This window comes from Giraffa tippelskirchi, chromosome 4, assembly GCF_054371585.1.
Source record: "Giraffa tippelskirchi isolate mGirTip1 chromosome 4, T2T-mGirTip1v1.2.pri, whole genome shotgun sequence".
NCBI lineage: Eukaryota > Metazoa > Chordata > Mammalia > Artiodactyla > Giraffidae > Giraffa > Giraffa tippelskirchi.
The window spans coordinates 122,966,342-122,991,018 of record NC_137278.1 but is presented as its reverse complement, the minus strand read 5'-3'; the positions used below and the strand labels follow the sequence as shown (position 1 = coordinate 122,991,018).

The 24,677-nt window shown below is 37.0% G+C and overlaps 1 protein-coding gene and 1 long non-coding RNA gene across 2 annotated transcripts in view; both read left to right on the top strand.

Moving 5' to 3' along the window:
* Positions 1-15,802, top strand: part of LOC145546660 (uncharacterized) — a 46,883-nt gene extending 31,081 nt beyond the window's left edge. Inside the window, exon 3 of the long non-coding RNA XR_014083130.1 lies at positions 13,763-15,802. This is a non-coding gene — a long non-coding RNA (uncharacterized LOC145546660). The remainder of the gene's footprint in view (positions 1-13,762) is intronic.
* Positions 15,803-23,475: 7,673 nt separating this feature from the next.
* The window catches only part of DCN (decorin), a 37,216-nt gene continuing 36,014 nt past the window's right edge, over positions 23,476-24,677 (top strand). The window contains exon 1 of the mRNA XM_081594152.1: positions 23,476-23,630. The gene's annotated coding sequence lies outside the window, so the exon portion shown is untranslated. The remainder of the gene's footprint in view (positions 23,631-24,677) is intronic.

Genomic DNA, 24,677 nt, shown 5'->3' with positions numbered 1-24,677 from the left:
CTGACGGGCATGAAATGGTACCTCATTGTGGTTTTGATTTTCATTTCTCTGATAATGAGTGATGTTGAGCATCTTTCCATGTGTTTGTTAGCCATCTGTATGTCTTCTTTGGAGAAGTGTCTGTTTAGTTCTTTGGCCCACTTTTTGATTGGGTCATTTATTTTTCTGGAAATGAGCTACCGGAGTTGCTTGTATATTTTTGAAATTAATTGTTTGTCCATTGCTTCGCTTGCTGTTATTTTCTCCCATTCTGAAGGCTGTCTTTTCACCTTGCTTATAGTTTCCTTTGTTGTGCAGAAGCTTTTAATTTTACTTAGGTCCCATTTGTTTATTTTTGCTTTTATTTCCAATATTCTGGGAGGTGGGTCATAGAGGATCCTGCTGTGGTTTATGTCCTAGCAAACAGAATCCAACAACATATTAAAAAGGTCATACATCATGACCAAGTGGGCTTTATCCCAGGGATGCAAGGATTCTTCAATTTCAGCAAATCAATCAATGTAATACACCACATTAACAAATTGAAATAAAAACCATATGATCATTTCAATAGATGCAGAGAAAGCCTTCAACAAAATTCAACATCCATTTATGATAAAAACCCTCCAAAAAGCAGGAACAGAAGGAACATACCTCAACATAATAAAAGCTATATATGATAAACCCACAGCAAACATTATCCTAAATGGTGAAAAATTGAAAGCATTTCCCCTAAAGTCAGGAACAAGACAAGGGTGCCCACTCTCACCACTACTATTCAACAGTTTTGGAAGTTTTGGCCACAGCAATCAGAGCAGAAAAAGAAATAAAAGGAATCCAGATTGGAAAAGAAGAAGTAAAACTCTCACTGTTTGCAGATGACACGATCCTCTACATAGAAAACCCTAAAGACTCCACCAGAAAATTACTAGAGCTCATCAATGAATATAGTAAAGCTGCAGGATACAAAATTAACACACAGAAATTTCTTGCATTCCTATACACTAACAACGAGAAAACAGAAAGAGAAATTAAGGAAACAATTCCATTCACCATCGCAACGAAAAGAAGAAAATACTTAGGAATATATCTACCTAAAGAAACAAAAGACTTATATATAGAAAACTATAAAACACTGGTGAAAGAAATCAAAGAGGACATAAATAGATGGAGAAATATACCATGTTTATGGATTGGAAGAATCAAAATAGCGAAAATGAGTATGCTACCCAAAGCAATCTATAGATTCAATGCAATCCCTATCAAGCTACCAATGGTATTCTTCAGAGAACTAGAACAAATAATTTCACAATTTGCATGGAAATACAAAAAACCTTGAATAGCCAAAGCAATCTTGAGAAAGAAGAATGGAACTGGAGGAATCAACCTGCCTGACTTCAGACTATACTACAAAGCCACTGTCATCAAGACAGTATGGTACTGGCACAAGGACAGAAATATAGATTAATGGAACAAAATAGAAAGCCCAGAGATAAATCCACACACCTATGGAAAGCTTATCTTTGACAAAGGAGGCAAGAATATACAATGGAGAAAAGACAATCTCTTTAACAAGTAGTGCTGGGAAAACTGGTCAACCACTTGTAAAAGAATGAAACTAGAACACTTTCTAACACCATACACAAAAATATCTCAAAATGGATTAAAACTTTAAACGTAAGACCAGAAACTATAAAACTCCGAGAAGAAAACATAGGCAAAACACTCTCTGACAAATTTTGACTTTTTATACTATTTCCAAATTTAGTCATAGATATCCACTGTCATAGAAATACAGTGATGAAATTTAAAGGAAATCATGATCATATGTCTTTAAAAACATAGCTGATTTCAAATCTTATTTTCATGTATCTTACTTTTCAAACAGGGGCTCCTCTGGTTGCTCAGCGGTAAAGATTCTGCCTGCAATGCAGGAGACACTGGAGACAGAGATTTCATCCCTGGGTTGGGCAGATCACCCAGAAGAGGAAATGGTAACCCACTCCAGTAATCTTGCTGGGAAAATCCCATGGACAGAGAAGCCTGGTGGGCTACAGTGCATAAGGTCACAAAGAGTCAGACATGACTGAGCAACAGCACACACACACACATACACACTTGTTAAAATGTTATCCTATAAAATGAAAGGGATATTGGTCTCTGTTAAACAAAATAAGACAGTACAGAAACATATTCTAGATGAAAGAACAAGATAACCACCCCCCCAAAAAAAAACAACTAAGTGAAGTGAACATAAGCAATCTTAGACTGTTGGTTAGTTGAGGAGAAAGTTTTGTCATTTCTTGAGGTAGAAAATATACAAGGAACACTAAAGTAGGTGAATAATGATAAACTCAGTTTTCAGCATGCTGAGATTGAGGTACCTATGGACATCCCAGAAGGAATGTTCAGTAGAAAGAGGAATATAAACTTATAGAGTATATATCTGGGTCAAACATCTGGACTCCAGTGTAGGGTAAGACAAGATAGGGTACATGGCTCAAATCCAACCCACTTTTTAATTTTGTAAATAAAGTTTTATTAGCATGTAATGATGTTATTCATTTACACATGGTTGTGGCTGCTTTTGCTCTACAATACCAGAGCTGAACAGTTACAACACAGATTTATGGCCCACAAATCAAAAATATTTAACACCTGGCCCTTTACCTGGAAAAAATTTGCTAACTTCTGCTCTAGAGCAGAAATCTATAATAAATACACATCCCTCAAAACAATGTGTGAATGAATGCATTCATTTGATCAATTAGAAAATATTATTTATTAAAAACTATCTATGTGCCAGACATTAGAGTAACAAATGAGATGGAAATTCTTCAGTAAAAGTAATAATTCAGCATTTTAAAAATATTTGCAAGCATGATTGTGATAAGAAAAAAGATAATATTAAAGACATTTTGCTTTCCTTTCAAGGTATTACAAGAAGAGTATCTTACCAAGACAAATATTTGACTTCGGCCAGTTTTGACAGTTTTCAAACAATTTTGTATAAGTTCATGCAAATTTTCTACTGGAATGTTACATGATATTGTCTTCTCTATCATTTGTCCCATCATTCAACATGAACACATAACTCCAGAAACAAGAAAATGCTTTCAGAGTGACACCTATGAAACTCCAAAGGAGCTTCCAGCACAAACAGACCAATAATGAGGTGATTTGAAGAGAAGACTCTTCTGGGCATACCTATAACCGCAGTAAAGAAAGTAGCCATTCATTCATCCAGCCATTTAGTCATCTACTCATTCACTTAGAACATATTTTTGAGGTACCTATTATTTACCAAGCACTGTCTTGGCCCTGAATATATAAAAGTGAACAAAATAATTATTCTAGGAACTAATATACTTATTGACCTAATTGAGGAAAAACTATGTTTCATGGAGTTCTGAGGGAATATAATGGTAAGGTTGAAATAATTGGGTGGGAAATTGAACAAATGTATTAACCTCTACTTCTCACCAAATCCCATAAAAATGTTAATAAAATGAGTCAACATCAAAAAAGAACAATGAAAAGAAGAACTAAGACTACAGCAATAGAAATTTAGAAACTAGAAAGAAAGACAAATTCACTCACCTAAAAGAACATTCAAAAGACATTTCCAGTTTCAGCAGTAACATGTAAAGAGCTTGGAAATAACTGCTGTTACAATTTTTAAAAAGAATAGCAATGACTTTTCTTGAACTCATCAGAAAATGCAGGTTTCAGGGAAAATACCTATACTGGCTTTGTTGTTGTTGTTTAGTTTCTCAGTCATGTCTGACTCTTTGCGACCCTGTGGACTATAGCCTGCCAGGTTCCTCTGTCCATGGGATTTCACAAGCAAGAATACCTGAGTGGGTTGCCATTTCCTTAGACAGGTGAATTCAGGGATTTGCAGTTGGAATCTGCTAACTAGAGCAGAAGCAGAGGTAGCCATAAACTAATTGTTGTTGTTTGTTGTTCAGTCACTAAGTCATTTCTGACTTTTTGCGACTCCATGGACTGCAGCTTCCCTGTCCTTCACTATCTCCCAGAGTTTGCTCATATGCATGTGCATTGAGTTGGTGATGCCATCCAACCATCCCATCCTCTGTCACTCCCTTCTTCTCCTGCCCTCAATCTTTCCCAGCATCAGGGTCAACATTTAAGTAGTAATTTTGTAGTTTAGCAGAAAACGAGAAATTCTTAGGTTTTGAGGTCTTAGGGGACCTTTTGTGGGTTTTACCTCTAGAAACTCTACCAGGTTTCAGTTGAAGATCTGGTGAAAATCCCCTCAGGGCTCTGGAATGGGAAGGGGATGTGTAATCTTTGTTTAATATATGACAAAAAGTAAGAAAAAATAGTCTAAAGAGATAAAGTAAGCTTCAGAACTAAACTCAAATGTGACACAGATGTTAAAATTATCACAGGAGATTTTTAAAAACTCTTGATGAAACATTATGAGTTCTAATTTAAAAAGTTAGATAATGTGCAAGAACACTTGGGTAAAGTAAGCACAGAGTTACAAACTCTGAGGAAGAATTCAAAGGAAATGCTAGAAACCCCCAAATCTATAATAGACATTAAGAATGCCTATGATAAGTTCATCAATAAACTAGATAAATCTGAGGAAAGAGTCAGTGAGCTTGAAGACAGATCGATATAAATTTCCCAAAATGAAATTCAAAAAGAAGGAACAAAAACAAAACCCAAACCCAGAACATCCAAAAACTGTGGAATAATGTCAAAAGATATAACATACACATAACTGGCATACCATAATAAGAAAGGAATATTTGAAGTAATAATGGCTGAGAAGCTCCCAAACTTTATGGTAGACACCAAACCACACATCCAGAAAAGTCAGAATAAAAATAAGTACCAAAACACTACTTCCATGCACATAATATTTAGAAACCCTCATCCTCCAAAATAAAGAGAGAAAGATAGAAAAAAAAATCTTAAAAGAATACAGAGAAGGGAAAATGTGACTTACCTACAGAGGAACAAAGATACAATGGACTTTTTGTCAGAAATTATGCAAGAAAGAAGGTAGGATAAATCTTCAGTGTTGAAAGAAAAATAAAAAGAACTAGCCAAGAATTCTGTATCCAGAATAATTACTCTCTAAAGTGAAAGAAAAATATAAAAACTTCCTTTGACAAAAAAAACTGAATGAATTCATCATTAGCATAGTGTGAGTGAGTCACTCAGTCATGTCCGACTCTTTGTGACCCCATGGACTATACAATCCATGGAATTCTCCAGGCCAGAATACTGGAGTGAGTAGCCTTTCCCTTCTCCAGGTTATCTTCCCAACCCAGGAATCAAACCCAGATCTCCTGCATTGCAAGTGGATTCTTTACCAGCTGAGCTTCAAGGGAAGCCCAAGAATACTGCAGTAGGTAGCCTATCCCTTCTCCAGCGGATCTTCCTGACTCAGGGATCGAACCAGGGTCTCCTGCATTGCAGGCAGATTCTTTACCAACTGATCTATGAAGGAAGCCCCATTATTAGCATACCTGTACTCAAAAAATGTTCAAAGGTTTCTTTAATCAGAAGGAAGACGATATACACCACAAACTTGAATCTACTTAAAGGAAAAGAACATGTCAGAGAAAAATTTTAAAAAAAAGGATTAAAAATATTTTATTTTCTTATTCTTATTTAATATAAAAGATAACTATGTTTCAAGTAATAATAGTAACAATCTTCTGTGTGAATATAGCCTATGGATAGGTAATGAATGACAGCAATGTCACAGGGAGAAGAAAGAGGGATTGGAAATATTCTGCTGCTACAAGTGAAGTGGTCTAGTCTCATTTTAATAACAATTAGATTGATTAAAAATGTATATTGGGAGGCTTCCCTGATGGCTCAGTAGTAGAAAAAATCCACTTGCCAAGGCAGGAAACATGGTGAACCTTGATCCGGGAAGACCCCACATGCCATGGGGTAACAAAGCCCATGCATCACAACAATTGAGGCTGTGCTCTAAAGCCCAGGAGCCACAGCTACTGAGCCCATGTGCTGTAACTACTGAAGCCCACATGACCTACAACCTGTGCTCAGAAACAAGAGGAGCCACCAGAAAGAGAAGCCCCATGAGCAGCCCCCGATCACCAAAACCAGAGAAAAGCCCAAGCAGCAACAACTGCAAAGAACCATCACAGCCATAAGTAAATAAATAAAATTATATATATATATATGTGTGTGTGTGTACATATATATATATAAAGACTATCAGATAGGGCAGTTAAAAAAATGTATGTTGGAAAATCTAAGGCAAATGCGACATTTAAAAAAACTAATTCATGTGCTAAGATGTGAAGTAAAAGGGAATCATATTGGATGTTCGTTTAGTAGCAGACAAGGCAGAAAAGGGAGAAAAAGAAAAAATTCAATGAATAGAACAAAGTTACAAACATGTTAGATATTAATCCAACTGTATTAAGAATAACTGTCAACGTGGATGGTCAGAGCACCAATTAAAATTCAAAGATTGTCAGAATGGGTAAAATAGCAAGACTCAATTTATGTTGTCTAATGGAAATCAACTTTAAAAATAAAATCTCTGATTGGTTAAAAAGGATGGAGCGATGGATATTGTGCTAATAATAATCAAAAGAAAACTAAAGTAACTATATTGATTCCAAATAAAGCATACTTCAGAAGAAGGAAAGTTATCATGGATAAATAGGCATTACATAATGATAAAGAAGTCTATTTTAATTTCTCTTAAATGTGTATAACTAACAAGAGTGTGTCCAACAACAACAACAAAAAAATGAGGCAAAAAACTGATAAGATGAAAGGGAGAAATAGACAAATTCACTACTGTAGCTGAAGACTTCAACACTGTTCTTTCAGCAACTGATTGATCATCAGGCAGAAAATCAGGATATATTTTACCTGAAAAACACTATCAATTAATTTGAACCAATTGATATTTATGGACTACTTCAGCCAACAACAGCAAGGTGCACATCCTTCACAAGCTCACATAGAACATTCATCAAGACTGACCACACCCTAGGAGGACATAAAATATGTCTTAACAAGTTTAAGAGAATAGAAAAACACAGAGTATGCTTTCAGACCCAAAGGGATTACAGTACAAATCAAACAGAAAGATAGATGTCAAATCCCCAAATATTTGAAGTTAGACAACATACTTGTTAGTAACTGTGAGGTTAGAGAAGACAAATGTTTGAGTCAAAGAAGATAATTGTTTAAAATTACTTGAAGTGAATGAAAATATAAAGACAACTTATCAAAATTTGTGGAATGCAGTAAAAAGCAGTGATGGGAAGAAATTTATAGCATTAAGTGCATGTATTTCATCTTAAGAAACTAGACACATAAGGAAGCTGTGGTACATATACACAATGGAATATCACTCAGCCATTAAAAAAAATACATTTGAATCGGTTCTATTGAGATGGATGAAACTGGAGCCCATTATACAGAGTGAAGTAAGCCAGAAAGAAAAACACCAATACAATATACTAATGCATATATATGGAATTTGAAAGATGGTAAAAATAACCCTATATGCGAGACAGAATAAGAGACACAGATGCATAGAACAGTCTAATGGACTCTGAGGGAGAAGGTAAGGGTGGGACGTTCTGAGAGAATAGCATTGAAACATGTATATTATCATATGTGAAACAGAACACCATCCCATGTTCGATGCATGAGACAAATGCTCAGGGCCGGGACAATGGGATGACCCAGAGGGATGGGATGGGGAGGGAGGTGGGTGGGGGGTCCAGGAAGGGGAACACATGTAAACCCATGGCTGATTCATGTCAATGTATGGCAAAAACTATTACAATATTGTAAAGTAATTAGCCCCTAACTAAAATAAATAAATTTATTTAAAAAAAAAAAAGAAAGAAACTAGACACAGTATTTTTAAAGTGTTGGTGAATCTTATAAGCAGCCATTTTTTTTAAAAATGACATGATGATGTCTAATTTGTATATTCTTGTAATTGTCTTACTTTAGAGCTGTTTGTAAATATGAGAAATTATAATAAAGCCTGTTATAAGCTCAATGGTTGTAGCCCCTCAAAACTCATATATTGAAATCTAATTCCCAAGGTGATAGCATTAAGAGGTGGGGTCTTTGAGAGTGATTAGATCGTGAGGGTGATTCCCTCATGATTGGGATTAGTGCACTTGTAAATCAGGTGCCAGAGAAGGTCCCTTGCCCTTTCTGCCATGTAGGTTATAGCAAAACCACAATCATCCATGAACTAGGAAGCAAGTCCTCACCAAATACCCGATCTCTGAAGCCTTAATTGTGGACATCCCAGCCACCAGAAGAGTAAGAAATAAATGTCTGTTGTTTATAAGCCATCTAGTCTCTGACATTTGTTAGAGCAGCCTTCACAGATTAAAACAGTTTTTTTTTCAACAGTTATATGAAATAACTATTGAGAACCATTAGCTTTTTATGGACTTCTTTTCAGTGAAGGGATGATGTGGACATAAAATTTCAGTATTGTTGCAGATGCAGAGGAGGATTAGGGGAGAATCAGCTACCTCTTTCCTCACCCCTCAAGTGTTAGCATGCTTGAAAATCCTTGGGTTAGATTACAGTTCATCACATTTGATAACAAAATGCTATAATATATAAACAGTCACATATAAGTCTTTTAACTAAATTTGTGATTTTTATATACAGTTGTCCCTTGAACAGAGTGCCAGACATCCTTGAGTGTGAACTCAAGCATCACTATGAACAAAGCTAGTGGAAGTGATGGAATTCCAGCTGAGCTATTTCAAATCCTAGAAGATGATGCTGTTAAGCTGCTGCACTCAATATGTCAACAAATTTGAAAAACTCAGCAGTGGCCACAGGACTGGAAAAGGTCAGTTTTCATTCCAATCCCAAAGAAAGGCAATGCCAAAGAATGCTCAAACTACCGCATAATTGCACTCATCTCACATGCTAGTAAAGTAATGCTCAAATTCTCCAAGCCAGGCTTCAGCAATATATGAGCCGTGAATTTTCAGATGTTCAAGCTGGATTTAGAAAAGGTAGAGGAACCAGAGATCAAACTGCCAACATCTGCTGGATCATGGAAAAAGCAAGAGAGTATCAGAAAAACATCTACTTCTGCTTTATTGACTATGCCAAAGCCTTTGACTGTGTGGATCACAACAAACTGTGGAAAATTCTTAAAGATGTGGGAATACCTGACCTGTCTCTAGAGAAATATGTATGCAGGTCAAGAAGCAACAGTTAGAAATGGACATGGAACAATGGTCTGGTTCCAAATTAGGAAAGGAGTATGTCAAGACTGTATATGGTCACCCTGTTTATTTCACTTATATGCAGAGTACATCATGAAAAATGCCAGGCTGGATGAAGCACAAGCTGGAATCAAGATTGCCAGGAGAAATTTCAATAATCTCAGATATGTAGATGACAGTACCCTTATGGCAGAAAGTGAAGAGGAACTAAAGAGCCTCTTGATGAAAGTGAAAGAGGAGAGTGAAAAAGTTGACTTAGAGCTCAACATTCAAAAAACCAAGATCATGGCATCTGGTCCCATCACTTCATGGCAAATAGGTGGGGAAACAATGAAAACAGTGACAGATTTTATTTTCTTGGGCTCCCAAATCACTGCAGATGGTGACTACAACCATGAAATTAAAAGACACTTGCTTCTTGGAAGAAAAGCTATGACCAACCTAGACAGCATATTAAGAAGCAGAGACATTACTTTGCTGACCAAGATCTGTTTAGTCAAAGCTATGATTTCTCCAGTGGTCATGTGTAGATGTGAGAGTTGGACCATAAACAAAGCTGAGCACCAAAGAATTGATGCTTTTGAACTGTGGTGCTAAAGAAGACTCTTGAGATTCCCTTGGACTGCAAGGAGATCAAACCAGTCGATCCTAAAAGAAATCAGTCCTGAATATTCATTGGAAGGACTGATGCTGAAGCTGAAGTTCCAATACTTTGGCCACCTGATGTGAACTGACTCACTGGAAAAGACCCTGATGCTGGGAAAGATTGAAGGCAGGAGGCAAAGAGGATGACAGAGGATGAGATGGTTGAATGGCATCACCAACTCGATGGACATGAGTTTGAGCAAGCTCCAGGACTTGGTGATGAACAGGGAAGCTTGGTGTGCTGCAGTCCATGGGGCTGCAAAGAGTTGGACATGACTAAATGACTGAACTGTACTAAGCTGTCCTGTGAACAATAAAGGTTTGAACTTCAAGGGTCTACTTATACATGATTTTTTTCAATAAATACATATTGCTTAATCACACTATCTGTAATTCATTGAATCTGCAGATGTAAAGGAAATTTGGGTACAGAGAAACCAAATATATGGAGGGCCCAGTAACCCTAATGTTTGCTCAAAGGTCAATTGTATCATTAATCTTTTGTAATTTGCTTATTTATAGACTTGCGTCAAATGTCCAGTTTTTTAGTTTCAATATTTTAACAATTTTTAAACAACTATATGTATATTGTGCCAGATGTCAGAAATTAAAAGTGGAAAAGTCCTGTCCCTCACCTTCAATCAACTCATGGTTTAGTGAGATACACAATTACAGAGACACTTTCAAAATAATGGAAAATGTGATCTCGATTCAAATAAAAATTCAGTTTGCATTTTCTTATATTATAGGATAGGAAGCTCTTGTGGTGGATATTGTGGGTCATTGCTCAGGTCTCCTCTTTAGTACTGAGGTACTGATTTCTGTGCTGCCAGAACTTTTGTCATTGGAGGGTTCACAAGGTGGTCCTATGGTGAAGGTAGTTACCTTGCTCAAGGTCAAGTCCCTTCTCAGAGACAACACACTATCTGGCTGCTATTGGGGTACAGGAGTTCAGCAGCTTTGCTGAACTGGAGTCAAGTCTAAAGTTCACTCAGCTCCAGAGCTTTCCATCGGATCTGCCAGTATTGCAGTTGTGACCTCAACACAGTTCAACTTTTTCTGTCTTCCCTCTCTCCCTTACAAGGGTTGTTTCTGAGATATTTTTCTAATCAACCTCACGCAAGAAAGCTTTGTCTCAGGATCTACTTTCTGATGAACCTGACCTAAGGAATTTCTAAGTATACGGATAGGTAAGAGTCTTAACTGTTAAAGAAAATATTGAGGGGCAACCTTGTAAATAAGATCAGGCAATATTAAGGAACTCTATTAGACAAGTCTAAAGTTGGATTTAAGGCTTATCTGGTGGCTCAGTTGGTAAAGAATCCACCTGTACTGCAGGTGACTCATGTCCAATCCCTGGGTCAGGAAGATACTCCGGAGTTGGACATGGCAACTCATTCCAGTATTCTTGCCAAGGAAATCCCATTGACAGAGGAGCCTGGCAGACTACAGTCCATGGGGTAGCAAAGCCAGACACAACTTAGTGACTAACCAATCACCGCCAATGCTGGATTTACAGGGTATTAGGAGATAACATTCCAGGTAACTTTATCCAATAAGAGCATTGTAGGTAACTAGACCAGTATCCACAAAGAGTAGATTTAACACAAAGAAAGTAAGACTAGTCTAGTCTTTAGATTGCTGTTATTGGGAATGTCTGTGACACTGAGAAAGAGATTTGAATGACTTCACAAACATGGAAAACTAGGGACATGTTTTGACCTGGTTCGAACAAACTAAAGGGACCTCAGCTAGGAAAACCTCAAATATCTATATGCCAGTTATCTGTTATGGATTAATCATTACTAACATTAAATTAAGTATGAAGTATTGAAATTTGGTTTTAAAAGCACTGGGTAAGAGATTACTAAGTATTTTCCAAAAGAATAAAGCTGGTCTCATTGATAGCAAGCAATGTGAATTTAAGGAGTTAACTATACTGGAAAATCCCATGGACAGAGGAGCCTGTTAGGCTGCAGTCGATGGGGTTGCGAAGAGTCGGACACGACTGAGCGACTTCCCTTTCACTTTTCACTTTCATCCATTGGAGAAGGAAATGGCAACCCACTCCAGTGTTCTTGCCTGGAGAATCCCAGGGATAGTGGAGCCTGGTGGGCTGCCATCTATGGGATCGCACTGAGTCGGACACGATGGAAGTGACTTAGCAGCATACTAGTTATTCACTTAAACATATTGTTAAGTCGTGTCCGACTCTTTGTGACCCCATGGACTGCAGTACACTAGGTTTCCCTGTCCTTCACAATCTCCCGCGGAGTTTGCTCAAATTCATGTCTATTGAGTCGATGGTACTATCCAAACATCTCATCGTTTGTCACAACCTTTTCTTCCTACCCTAAATCTTTCCAGCATCAGGATCTTTTCCAATGAGTCACTCTTCCCAAGAGGTGGCCAAAGTATTGGAGCTTCAACTTTAGCATCAGTCCTTCCAGTGAATATTCAGGGTTGATTTCCTTTAGGATTGACTAGCTTGATCTTTGTGCTGTCCAAGTGTCCCTCAAGAGTATTCTCCAGCATCACAGTTTGAAAGCATCAGTTCTTTGGCCCTCAGCCTTCTTTACAGTCCAACTCTCACATCCATACATGACTACTGGAAAAACCATAGTTTTGACTATATGAACCTTTTTCGGCAAAATGATGTCTCTGTTTTTTAATATGCTGTCTAGGTTTCTTTAAATATATTAAAAAATTACTACATGTGGTTTTTTTAGACTTTATTATTATTTGGAATAATAGTCATTAAGTGAATAATTAATAATCAAGTAAAATTAATAATCATTGAGTAAAACAGAGAAGATAGAGAGCTATGATGTCAGTAATCAACTTCCCAAATTTTGAAAATCACTGAGTTATAGGGGAAATGACAATCTTGAAAGAAAGAGGCAGGGTGAAAAAAAACTTTGGATAGGGAAGTAGAAGTAAAGAGGAACATAAGAAAGTTTAAACAGAAGAGGTTTTGCAATTCTCTGTATGGGTACCTGGGGATCATTTGTAGGGCTTTGGAGAGCAACTAGGGATCATGAAGTCTGAATTCTGGAACATGGCAGAGAAAGCTGAAAGGACTGAAATCTCCAAAATTATCAACCTGAAAGGAGCAACTTGAACTTGATCCTGTGCCAACTACGGGTCTTTACCCATGAAGACAGATTCTTCTAGATATTTAAGGATGTAGCATGGAAGAATTGAATGTTGTACGCCCTGAAGCTGGGGAACCTCAGACCCTACAGGGCCAATATTCAACAACTATTTACTTAGGTCTGCCATGGGCCATGCCTGTTTAAACACAAGAAATATTGCTGTGAAACAAAGGGCAAATATCCCCTCTTTGATGGAATTTTCATTCTGGTACCCACAGCTAGGATGCCTTAGTATAAATTAAATTTGGAAGGAACTGAGGTATGATTTTTAAACTGTGAATGACAGTGACTGTAAGGTAGCATTTAACAGAAGGCTTCCTGTATGCTGTTTTCAGTCTTGCATAAATCCTTTGTTCCTCATTAGCACCTGAATGCAGGCGCTAGAGGAACCGCATGCGGTTCCCAGAATAATAGGAATTTATGCATCTCGTAAGTATGGAAAGTAGCTTCTCCATTCGGTGAAAAGCAGCCATTTACAACTCTCTTCCCTTCTGATATGGAAAGTAACTTTTACAATCCCCTCCCTTGAAAATGATTCTAGCCTCAAGCTTCCTGAATAACTTGTAATACGATTCTTTTATCCCTGTCTCTGCTAAAAAGGCTACCTTGTAAGAGAGTATATATATGCCCACAATATGTTGAATAAACGCCTTTGTTCCATCAGGACACTGGTCCCCATGTCTTTCCTCATTTCATTCTCTCTCTCTCTCTCTTCCCCCCTCTCCCTTTCAGGCTGCTTCCACGGAGCACAGGTGTCCACCGTGTCTACTTACTTGCCCAGGCTTTCAAGACCTCTTCGAGAGAGCGCCCTGAGCCTACGTAGATGGTGCTAGCTCTTTGTCCTAGAGTTATACTGGCATACTGTGTGAACCAGGGAATATCAGCCTCTTCTCTTCCTTCTTTCACTTTCTTATTGGTCGACTCTATACCCCCAAGTTCTGGTCCATTAAAGGACCACAACAAGTAACTTCACATTTCTCAAGGTAGATTTTGTCTGGTACTGATATTTTTTTCCTAAAAATCTTTGCTCAGTGCTTACATGATTTCTGTGGTTTGGAATTAAATATTTAATAGGTTTGTGTTTAATTGTAACATATTCAATGCTTTAAAAAGAAATTTTAAAAGCACTTTACATAAATAGATGCTATTCTTTCAGGAAGATATTATCTTTAGTATTTTCATAAAAATAGCTAGTTTGTGCAGAAAGTATTTGTAGTAAGACCAAGATTAAAGGTTTTATGTGGCTATGCTGCCATGTTAGTTTAAATGTATTTTATAGTCACAAAACACACCCTTTTGTTTCTCATTTCACAGAACTGCTGTGACAAGACACAGATATTTCACTAAAGCTCAGTTACCAGCACTGAGCAAAGAAGTGAAAATAAATGTTTGCTAAGGAGTGTCAGTACCATCATTCCGAATGCATTAACTGGCCTGCAAATTACATTCTCAATGTTTATAAACAAACATTTGGTGACAAGAAAGCTTCCTTGGTGAATTATTTTCTACAGATAATTAATATACCTTAATTGCTGTGTTCTTATTTGGTGCTGATTTTAATTAAAGAATGTTAGATGTCTTCAAATTACATATTTGACATAAACATGGCAAGCTCCCAGGCCCATTTATCAGGTTTAATGACTGAGGCCAGGGATTTCTTCCTGGAAGAAACCCATCCCTTGAAGCAACATAGTTCCAGCTGTATTAGTGCCCCTGAGAGTTTCTTCTCATTCCACTCTCCCTCCATTTAAATACACTTTTTTTAAAAAAAAAGCAAATTAAAAATAAAAAAGCTTATTTCCCCCCCAAATTAAAAATTTGTTGTGATTCCACTTTATGTGAAGTATCTAGAATAGGTAAATTTCATGGAGACAGTAAAACAGAGATTACTGGGGACAGAAAGGTGAAGGAAATGTGGAGTTATTATTAATGGATACAGAGTTTCTATTTGAGATGATGAAAAAGTTCTGGAAATGGAAAGAAGTGATGGTTGCACAACATTGTAAGTGTACTTAATGACATTAAATTGAACACTTAAAATGTAAAAATGATAAAATTTATGTTATATATATTTTTACTACAGTAAAAACACCAAAAAAAAAAGAAAAAGCTCTTGACACCACAGATCTGCCATGGCATCTTTATGTACTTGTTAATATAATGTTGATGCCATTATGTTTTAATTGCCAGCTGGCAACCATCAAGGTTTGCAACTACATAGATTAAAAACAAACAAAAAATCTTCCCAGTATTTCCTGTTCTCTCTCAGCAGCTTTCACTGTGGTTTTACTTTTCTCAGACAGGCACATAATGTTCTTATCATTTAGAAGGTAGGAAATCCTTAGGAGCTGGTTTGATAAAACCAATTTGTATGATTGTTGGCCTATGGTAAGAATTAAGTACTCTGTTTTTATTTGAATTTTGTATTGTCTCAGATCCCTGACAAGTGCCAGAGAAGTTATCAAAACTGGCCTCCAGGAGTGAAGATGTTTCATAAGAAGCCAACCTTTTGATACAGAAAGCTCCAAAGAGATTTAAACCTGAACCACCAAATATGATTATGCCTCCAATTTTCTGTTTTTTCCCCATAGACTCATAATCATTTTAAAGTAAGCTCACACATTGGTGATTTAATGCTTTTATCAATAATATGCTCAGACATCATTCTCCAAAAAATGGGCACACAAATTACTTCTAAACAATAATATTTCTTCAAGAAGTTAAAGTCGATTTATTAAAAAAAAAAAAAAAAATTGGTTCCAAAAAAAAACACTCACGCGACTTAAATGGGAGAGCATAGTTCACTTTGTTTTCATGTTAATATCTATCTGCATCAAAAAATTCATCTCATGAATTACTTAAAAATAGCCTAAATAAGACAAATTACAAGGGATGAATTATTGCTATTGAAAGGATAACTTGAATCAAGACAAATAATTCTTAAGGGGCTATAATTATCTCAGAAAAAATTTCCTAAGCAGAGCCATTATTTTACAGTACAGACATTAGAATTGAACCTTTCATTCATTTGCCTACTTAAATTCTGGAGGACTGTATCCTGTGGTGGAGCATTTATTTTTCCTAGGATACAAGGTAAACTCAAAGTAGAATATTTACAGACCAAATAGGTGCCTTGCAGTAAGTACACTGCACAGACCTGACCTGCATTTGAATGCTCCAAACTAAACAGGACAGAACTTTCAGGCAAGAGTATGAATAAAAGGTAAGACTAAGGAGAAAATTTCTTAAATTCTCAGTTTGTTCTGAAATTTGCATTGCTCCACATAAACTCACAAACCTTATCCTACAGGATAGGTCCTGTTCTAAACCGTTTGCAAATACAGACTCATTTTATCCTTCTGTGTAATAAAGTGCAATCATTACCCTTGTGTGATAACCTGTGGTCCTTAATGGGGAAATTGCATGAGGTCACACAGATAATCTGTGAGATCACAGAGCCAAGAATCAAAATCTGAGCATTCTGGCCCCAGGGCCTGTGTGCTCAACTCACAATTCAGGCATTGCACATTATTGTTGTCTGTCTCATCTTCTACTTGATTTACTTTTGTCTACACAGAATGTTTTTCTTTGCTTGAAAAGAAAGTACAGCATTGTCAAACTTTGGTGGGTTTGCAGTAGCAGGTCTTATTTCCAGCAGCACTAGTTAACTAATAAGTATACAGGCAGGAGCACGGCTAGAGGGTGGTCTTCCTTTTATCTCTTTCTTTGGGATAGTCTTTCTTTTATTTGGGGTAGTCTTTCTTTTATCTCTTTCTTTGGTAGTTCCCACTCACTTTTGATAGATACATCTCCAAAGGTGGTCTCACCTGTAAAATGTCCCCTTTCTGCCATCACTCTGTGGGAAGCAAGACTTTGTGCAACCCAAGGGCATTTCCCATGTGAGAATTCACAGAGAAAGATTAGATGTAAATCCTTTCTTTTTTTTTTTTTAATTCCATACTTCAGATTGCATGATTTCTCCATAATTACTCACACTAAAGTCATTATCAAGACTACTGATTATCTTAATGCCTTAAAAGTTGTACTCACATAACATGGTTAATTTCTCATGACTTTTGCAGACATCAAGAGGTTTAGCTAATCATCTCTGCTGGTGTTTTCCATTTAAACAATGTTCTTCTTACAGATAAAAATGTGAGCAAGGAAGTTTACTATTTTCCTGGATTGCTTACATGACAAAGGCCAGGTACAGAGCTTCTTCAAGCCCTAGTTCCAGGCTTTTAAAACTGATAATGAAAATTAATTATGACAGTGCTTAACCGATAAGGTTATCAAGAGTCTCAATTGAGTTAATGAATTTTGAGAACATACCCAGCGCCTGGCACAAAACAGATGTTCTAAACATTTATCTTTAATATATCATATCAGCTTTGTGACCAGTGGCCTAAGTTTTTGCCTGCTCATTTTCTTGTTGCTAAGGTATTATTAATAATACTTCAACATTAAAGTAATAACCGTCTAACTAGTTTCTTGATTCCAGTTTCATCACACTGCATACACTTGCTAGATTTGATTTGTTAAAATAAAATTTTTTCATGTTATATCTCATTCAGGTACCTCTGATGACATCCAGCTGCTATCACAGGAAACTGGCACACAGTAATCATCAAATGAATATTTGCTGAACAAATGAATGAGTAAATAAGTGCCCCAAGGGAGACTTTCAAGTCCTGTCACAGTCAGACCCTGCCCTCATTTCTTTCCTTATCTGCCTTTAGTTATTACCATAAACACGGAACATTCATTTACTGTGTGACATCCACATGTCAGATACCAGAGTGGTTGTTGAATATTCAAGGATAAGAAAAGAGCTCAGAGCTTCTTTGAAAAGAGTCCTTTCAAGCCAAATTGATTGATTTATTGTCCCTTGCTTTCCCATTGCCAAGGTTTTGATAGTGCTGTTCTGCCAGCCTAAAAAGCTGCCTCTCAACTTTCGCACTCTTTTTATCCTTCAAGATTCAGCTTGAACTGTTCCTCATTCTGCATAAACACTTACCTAACCACCCATGTGTAAAGTGATCTCTCCCCCATTCCTCTTCTGACTTGCTAAGACAATTATTTTTAATTACAGCATACTTTACTTTTGCCAGGAGTTATAATTATATAGTACATTATACTTTTTCTGATACTGCAATGGTAAAATGTTATTTTATATATGTATATATACATATGTAACTCTAAAATGTTATTATATATATGTGTCTGTGCTTAGTCTCTCAGTCGTGTGCAATTCTTTGTGACCCTATGGACTGAAGCCCGCCAGGCTCCTCTGTCTACAGGATTCTCCAGGCACAAATATTGGAGTGGGTTGCCATGCCTTCTCCCAGGGGATCTTCCCAATGCAGAGATTGAACCCACGTCTCTTGCATTGCAGGCAAATTCTTTCCCAGCTGAGCTACAAGGGAAGCCCATATATGTGTATATATAACTCTGAAATGATATTATATATATATGTATATAGATATATATAATATAACATAGCTTATACCCTACCTTCTTACTGCAGTGAAAGTCCTTTGAGGTCATGCCTTTCACTTTATATTTTCTGTTTATTAATATCCTCTACAGGTCCTAGGATCAACATTTTCTCCAACAGCGGTTCCTCAGTCAATATTTTCTGATTCATTGATTATTTAGTAGGTTACTAGATATTCAGATGGAGAAGGCAATGGCACCCCACTCCAGTACTCTTGCCTGGAAAATCCCATGGATGGAGGAGCCTGGTAGGCTATAGTCCATGGGGTCGCTAAGAGTCGGACACGACTGAGTGACTTTACTTGCACTTTTCCCTTTCATGCACTGGAGAAGGAAATGGCAACCCACTCCAGTATTCTTGCCTGGAGAATCCCAGGGACGGTGGAGCCTGGTGGGCTGCCGTCTATGGGGTCACACAGAGTCGGACACGACTGAAGCGACTTAGTATCCTTAGTAGTAGATATTCAGATATTTAATATGTTGGCTTGGGGTCCTAGTACAACCTATTGATCAATACTATGAAAAAAATAATACATCTCTTGACTGCAACTGACAAAAGAGATGTTCCTGAACATTCAGGAGTCGGAGAATAAAGCAACTGAATGCTTCCTTGTCATGAAAGAGAGGCACTTGTCTCCGTAGCTTTATCTAAATTCATCTCTTGCCTTGTCCTTGTCTCTATTTTCATTTTGCGTTCATTGTTCAGAGTAGAGATTCTTTCTTTACCTGGAATCTCTGGATCCTTATACAGTCCTACGAATGGATTTTGTCAAGTTTTGGAACCCAGAAAAATGTCATGCATTTTAGGATTAGAAGAAGAAAACTAGACAGTTTTTTTTACAAGTAGAGGTTTAAACCCAAACTTATCTAACTGAAAAGCCCCTGTTTTTCCAGCTATATCATTTATTATATCATATCATTTATAGGATTTCTTGAGTTTCTAGGCAGATAACATCTGTGGGCTAGGACAGGGATGTGATCCAATCACCAAACTGGTATGTCCAAGGAAAGGCTTGTAACAACCATGCCCACAGGCGTGGCCACAGCAGAAGCAATGATGAACACTTATATATTATTTGAGATATGACAGGTGCAGTTCTAAATGCTTGATGTATTAGTCTTTTTTTGTTTTTAAACCTCACAACAAATCTATAAGGTAGGCAGTACTAAGGTTCGATATATTTTATAGATTAAAAACCTAAAACACAGAGAGGTTAAGTTATTCATATGCAAAGCACAAGGACACTAAACACAGTGGTGATAGGGTGGGGGAGTGGAGTAATATGGGGAAGAAAGAAGAAATGTTGTTCTAGTCCATCCTGCATGCTAGGCTGGCCTGAATTCCACCTTAGCCTTCTTTCTTGGCTAAAGAAGAAAAACTGTCTAGGGTGGCTAATAAAGAGCCAGACACCCATTCCAGCAGCTGACCTTACTTTGAAGAGTCAGTCTAAGAATAAACCAGTCACAGGTTTGTGGAGATAATCACTTGCTTCCAGATCTCTTCGAAAATAAAGTGTGTCAGAAGGAGACCTTTCGAAGCTCCGGCGTTCTTCACATCTTAGTATGCAGGTACAGTTTAGACCATTTGTGTTTGATGTCGGTTGGAAAGAGTGACTAGCCTTGAAATGAACTTTGACAACATGCAGAATATAGTCATCCAGTTAACTAGTGAGTTGTCAGTAGAAATCACTGTTTAAGTAGTTTTTACAGCAGATGTGGTATCTGCTCTGAATCTGAATATTTCAAATATCTATAACAGCAGCCAAGGTTTCAGTGAACCCTACCCCCAAACATTCCAAGCCAGGGTAAGTTTCAGCTTCTCCGCACATGCATGGCTTCTTGCCTCAAAATTGTCTCATTTCCTGTTTGATTGCAAAAGACCTAGATTTTGACAGTGGTCCCTATGGCATCTTTATGACTTTGCTATATGTGACTTTTTGTAACTTCATTTCTTCTATCTAAAAATCAGTATGACAACAGATGTAATTTAACATCTGATTAAAGGCACAAATTTGAAATAAAATAACATTCAGTAAAGTCCTTAGGATTTTGGAGGTGAGATTCTTACTAAAACTTGAAAGATAGAAATATTTGTTCCTCCACAAAGATAAAGTTTAAAAAGAATTGTAAAACTTGGTCACAGTTTTTAAACAAGTCTACAGACATGTTACTCAAAATTTTTTATTATTAATTTTCTATAACTTAAGAGTTTGAGCTTTCTTAAAATGAAGTATAGTAACAGTAAAGCAGATTAGTACTAGAATACTTGGGTATTCACCCCTGTTTTGCTTCTTACTAGCTCTGTGAGCTTGGGCAGGTCATTGGACTTCAGTAAAATGATTTCCCTTGCCCAACTTAAATGATTGCTATGACATATATCAGAAAATAATAAAAGCTAGCATTTACAGGAAGCTTAATTTCCTGGGATAACAGCCATGCTCTGAATTACATGCCTTAAACCTTTGCCTCATTCCATCTTTATTTCAACATTATGAATTAGCTAATATTTTTAACCTATTTTACAGATATGGGAACTCAGAGAGGTTGAGTGAGCTGAGTTCATACAGCTTACTATCAGAGGGAAGAAACTGGTTGTGAAACTTAGCCAAAACGGTTCTGCTTTAAAAAATTAAGATAGTCTGCATATCAAGATACCGTGTCTTCTCCTCCTGTTTTAATTCTTCTTTTTCTGTAATACCCTATTCGCCTTCTCTTTCTCCTTTTACCCCTCTCTCTGGTAACAATTCCTGCTGTTATTCATCATCTACCCTGTAGTACTATAGTAGATTGTTTTTTTTGTTCTTTTCTTTAATTTTTCTTTTTATTTATTTATTTGGGGGCTGTGCTGGGTCTTCGTTGCTGCGCGTGGGCATTCTCCAGTTGTAGCGAGTGGCCAGGGGCTACTGTTTGTCCTGGTATGCAGGCTTCTCGCTGTGATAGCATCTCTTGTTGCCCAGAACAGGCTCCAGGGTGCACAGGCTTCAGCATTTCAGCGCGGGGACTTAGTAGTTACGGTTCAGGGATCCAGAGCACAGGCTCAGTAGTTGTAAGGTGGACTTAGGTGCTCCCCAGCATGTGGGATCTTCCTGCACCAGGGATGCAATCCTTGTCTTCTACAGTGGCAAGCAGATTCTTTACCACTGAGCCACCAGGGAAGCCCAGATTGGGTTTTGATAAAGAGTGAACCAGACCTGGGCAAAACAATAATCATCCTTAGTCAACGATCTGTCTTCATGTTATAGTCATTCATGAAGTGTTTCTTGAGAATTTACTTTGTGCTGGTTGCAGGGACACAAGTATGAAGAGGATGTGGTTTATTCCTTGAGATGAGAGATGTACATAAAGAACCCTAATATGAACAAAATGATTGCATGTTATAAGAATGAGATAAATGTAAGAGGAGTTCAAGAGGAAAAAATTAATTGATTCCAGGTAAGAGGATCATAGGGCTTCCCTTGCAGCTCAGTTGGTAAAGAATCTGCCTGCAGTGCAGGAGACCTGGGTTCAATTCCTGCGTCAGGAAGATCCCTTGGAGAAGAAAATGGCAACCCACTCCAGTCTTCTTGCCTGGAGAATCCCATGGACAGAGGAGCCTGGTGGGCTACAGTCCATGGGGTTGCAAGAGTCAGATACCACTTAGTGACTAAAACACCACCAAGGGGATCATGGATTTTGCACCAATGTCCAGGGAAAATATTTGCCTTCTAAATCATCAGACTAACCAGGCGTGGGGTTATTAAATGCCAAGGAGAAGAGAGGGGTAAGGTGTTAACGTTGTGGAGACTGGGCTTGGAAAATAAGGCAAAGTATCATGTGATAACAGGCCTACCCCTTCTTCTTTAGGTAACACACTTAAAAATTTAATCCCTTCAAGTTTCGTCAAGGCAAAGTATATTTACTGTAGAATTGTGTACTTAGATGGCTAGAGAAGGGAAGAAGGGAGGGTGGAGAATGGAAGGGTTATCCTCTCATGTTTCACAGATGTTGATTTCAAGTTTCCACCTGGTAACAGCCTAGGGGCCAGGGCATAAAGATACAAGTCAAAACATAGAGACACACAGAGAACTGACAGCATCCAGCAAGAGAATTACAGAAACTCAAAAAGGCTTTCACTGGCTGAATAAATATCTTTCCTTGTATTTGCACTTTCTTTTTTCTATTTACTGAATTTGTAAAGAGCCATAGACTTTATTGCCTTTTCAAAGTTCTGGATGATATAAAAGTGTAGCCTACGAAAATAAAAATTTTCATATACAGGCTAAATTAAATGGTGATCATCTTCTAGTATCTATGTGCTTTATTTAAAAAAACACATACAACTGGTAGACAACAAGAAAGGTTTTAAACTATAAGTAAGGAAAGTAATAAATGGTGTGCTTTTCATACAAAATCATGGCTTTCTTCCAGGGAACTTTAGAAATATGTTCAAGATATATAGAAAACCTCCATAGCATAGTACTTGAATTTTTGAATTTGCACAAATAGCCCAAGGCAAGTAAGAATCCGAAGGAGTACTCATTTATTTTCATAGCCCACACTTAAAATAATTTCATTCTATTTGCCAGACTTACACATCCTGAAAGCAAAAAAAAACAAAAAAACTGTCATTTCGGAAGGATGATAAATGTGACTCATAACGAAGACTAGAAAGAGTGGATAAAGGAGTAGAGTTGGGGGTGGGGAAATAAACCCTTTAGTTACAATTTCAGGGAAATGAATCGACACAATGAAACAAATTCCAAGTCAAGTTGCTCCACTACTATATTACAGAAGCAGTTTAGAATTTTAAGCAGATGCAAAAGGAATAAAGCATTTAAATGGGGAGAAAAAAAGGCCGATAAAGTTTCTGGCTACAATACAAGAGACATATCATTACCATATGATCTAATGTGGGTGTCAGCCGGATTGTGTTCATTGAGGGAAACCTTATTTTTTAACTGTGCTATGGAGTAGAAGCGGGAGGTTTTCAACCTAGTGACAGTCACAGAGCAGCACCTTCCCCCTCCTCCTTTCCACACCTGCAAACTCTTTTGCTTGGGCTGAATATTTAGTGTAATTACATCTCAGCTTTGAGGGCTCCTGTGGCAAATCCCCGGATTAAAAGGTATGGTTTTCAATAATTGTCCTGAACTCTGCTACAGACTAATAAAACTTTGACCAAGTTGAGAAAAAAGGAATTATTTGGTAAGAGAAAAAGAGAAAAAAAAATGTGTGCTGAACTTTTAGTAATCTTTATGCAGTGTTTTAAACAAGTATTGCTTGAAAACAGAAACTAAGTATTTGGTAAAATGGTTGTAATGCATTGTTTTAGTTCTTTCTCTCTGTTCTTTGCAAAGATGTTTCTTAGAGAAACTATAACCTAACACTGTGACTCTCTTTATTGATATATTTTGTGTTTTTACTAATTAAATGTTTAGGAAATGTTTATAGAAAGGTATTCTAGACTGGCATGCTATTCATAGTTAGATTGTATGTTTAAGAATTTATTCTCCTCCTGAATTCTTGTATATTTTAAGAACTTTTAAACTTCAGAGAAATGAACTTTGGTGATTAGTTATAGAAGTCTATTGTATATTTCTACAACTTAGAAAATAATAGAAACTCACCAGAGAGGTGAAAACAAACGTTGACTATATGCTGATTATTAAGGACCTGACTAAGATGATCTCACAGTTAGCTACATAGTTTCTAAAATGTAAAGAAGAGACTCTGCCAGAATTTTTGCTGCAAATGAAATTTTATCATAAGATACAGTCACTATAAAATGAAAGTGTGGGTTATTTTTCTTTCTAATTTCAAAACAGGCTAACATGATGACCACTGATTAAGTGGGCTTCCAGTGATATAAATACCTGTGGTTTTTTCTTCGAATTGCTATTTTGACCAGAAAAAGAATCAGATGCCTCCTATAGTACCCCTTATTGATAGAAGGATACTGCTTTTACTGTTTACTTTTAACTTATTTCTATTATTATTGAGGTTTTAATTCACCCAGTGCTGGGAAGAGTTTAATTTGCTCTGCATTTATGGCTTCACTTATCTCCTGAGGTTTAAATTTTGACTTTGAAATTCACACCAAAGGCATAAATGACATCATGCAAATGTTGATCTGAATGGTATAATTTAATGGGATGTCATTTAAGAAACCTAA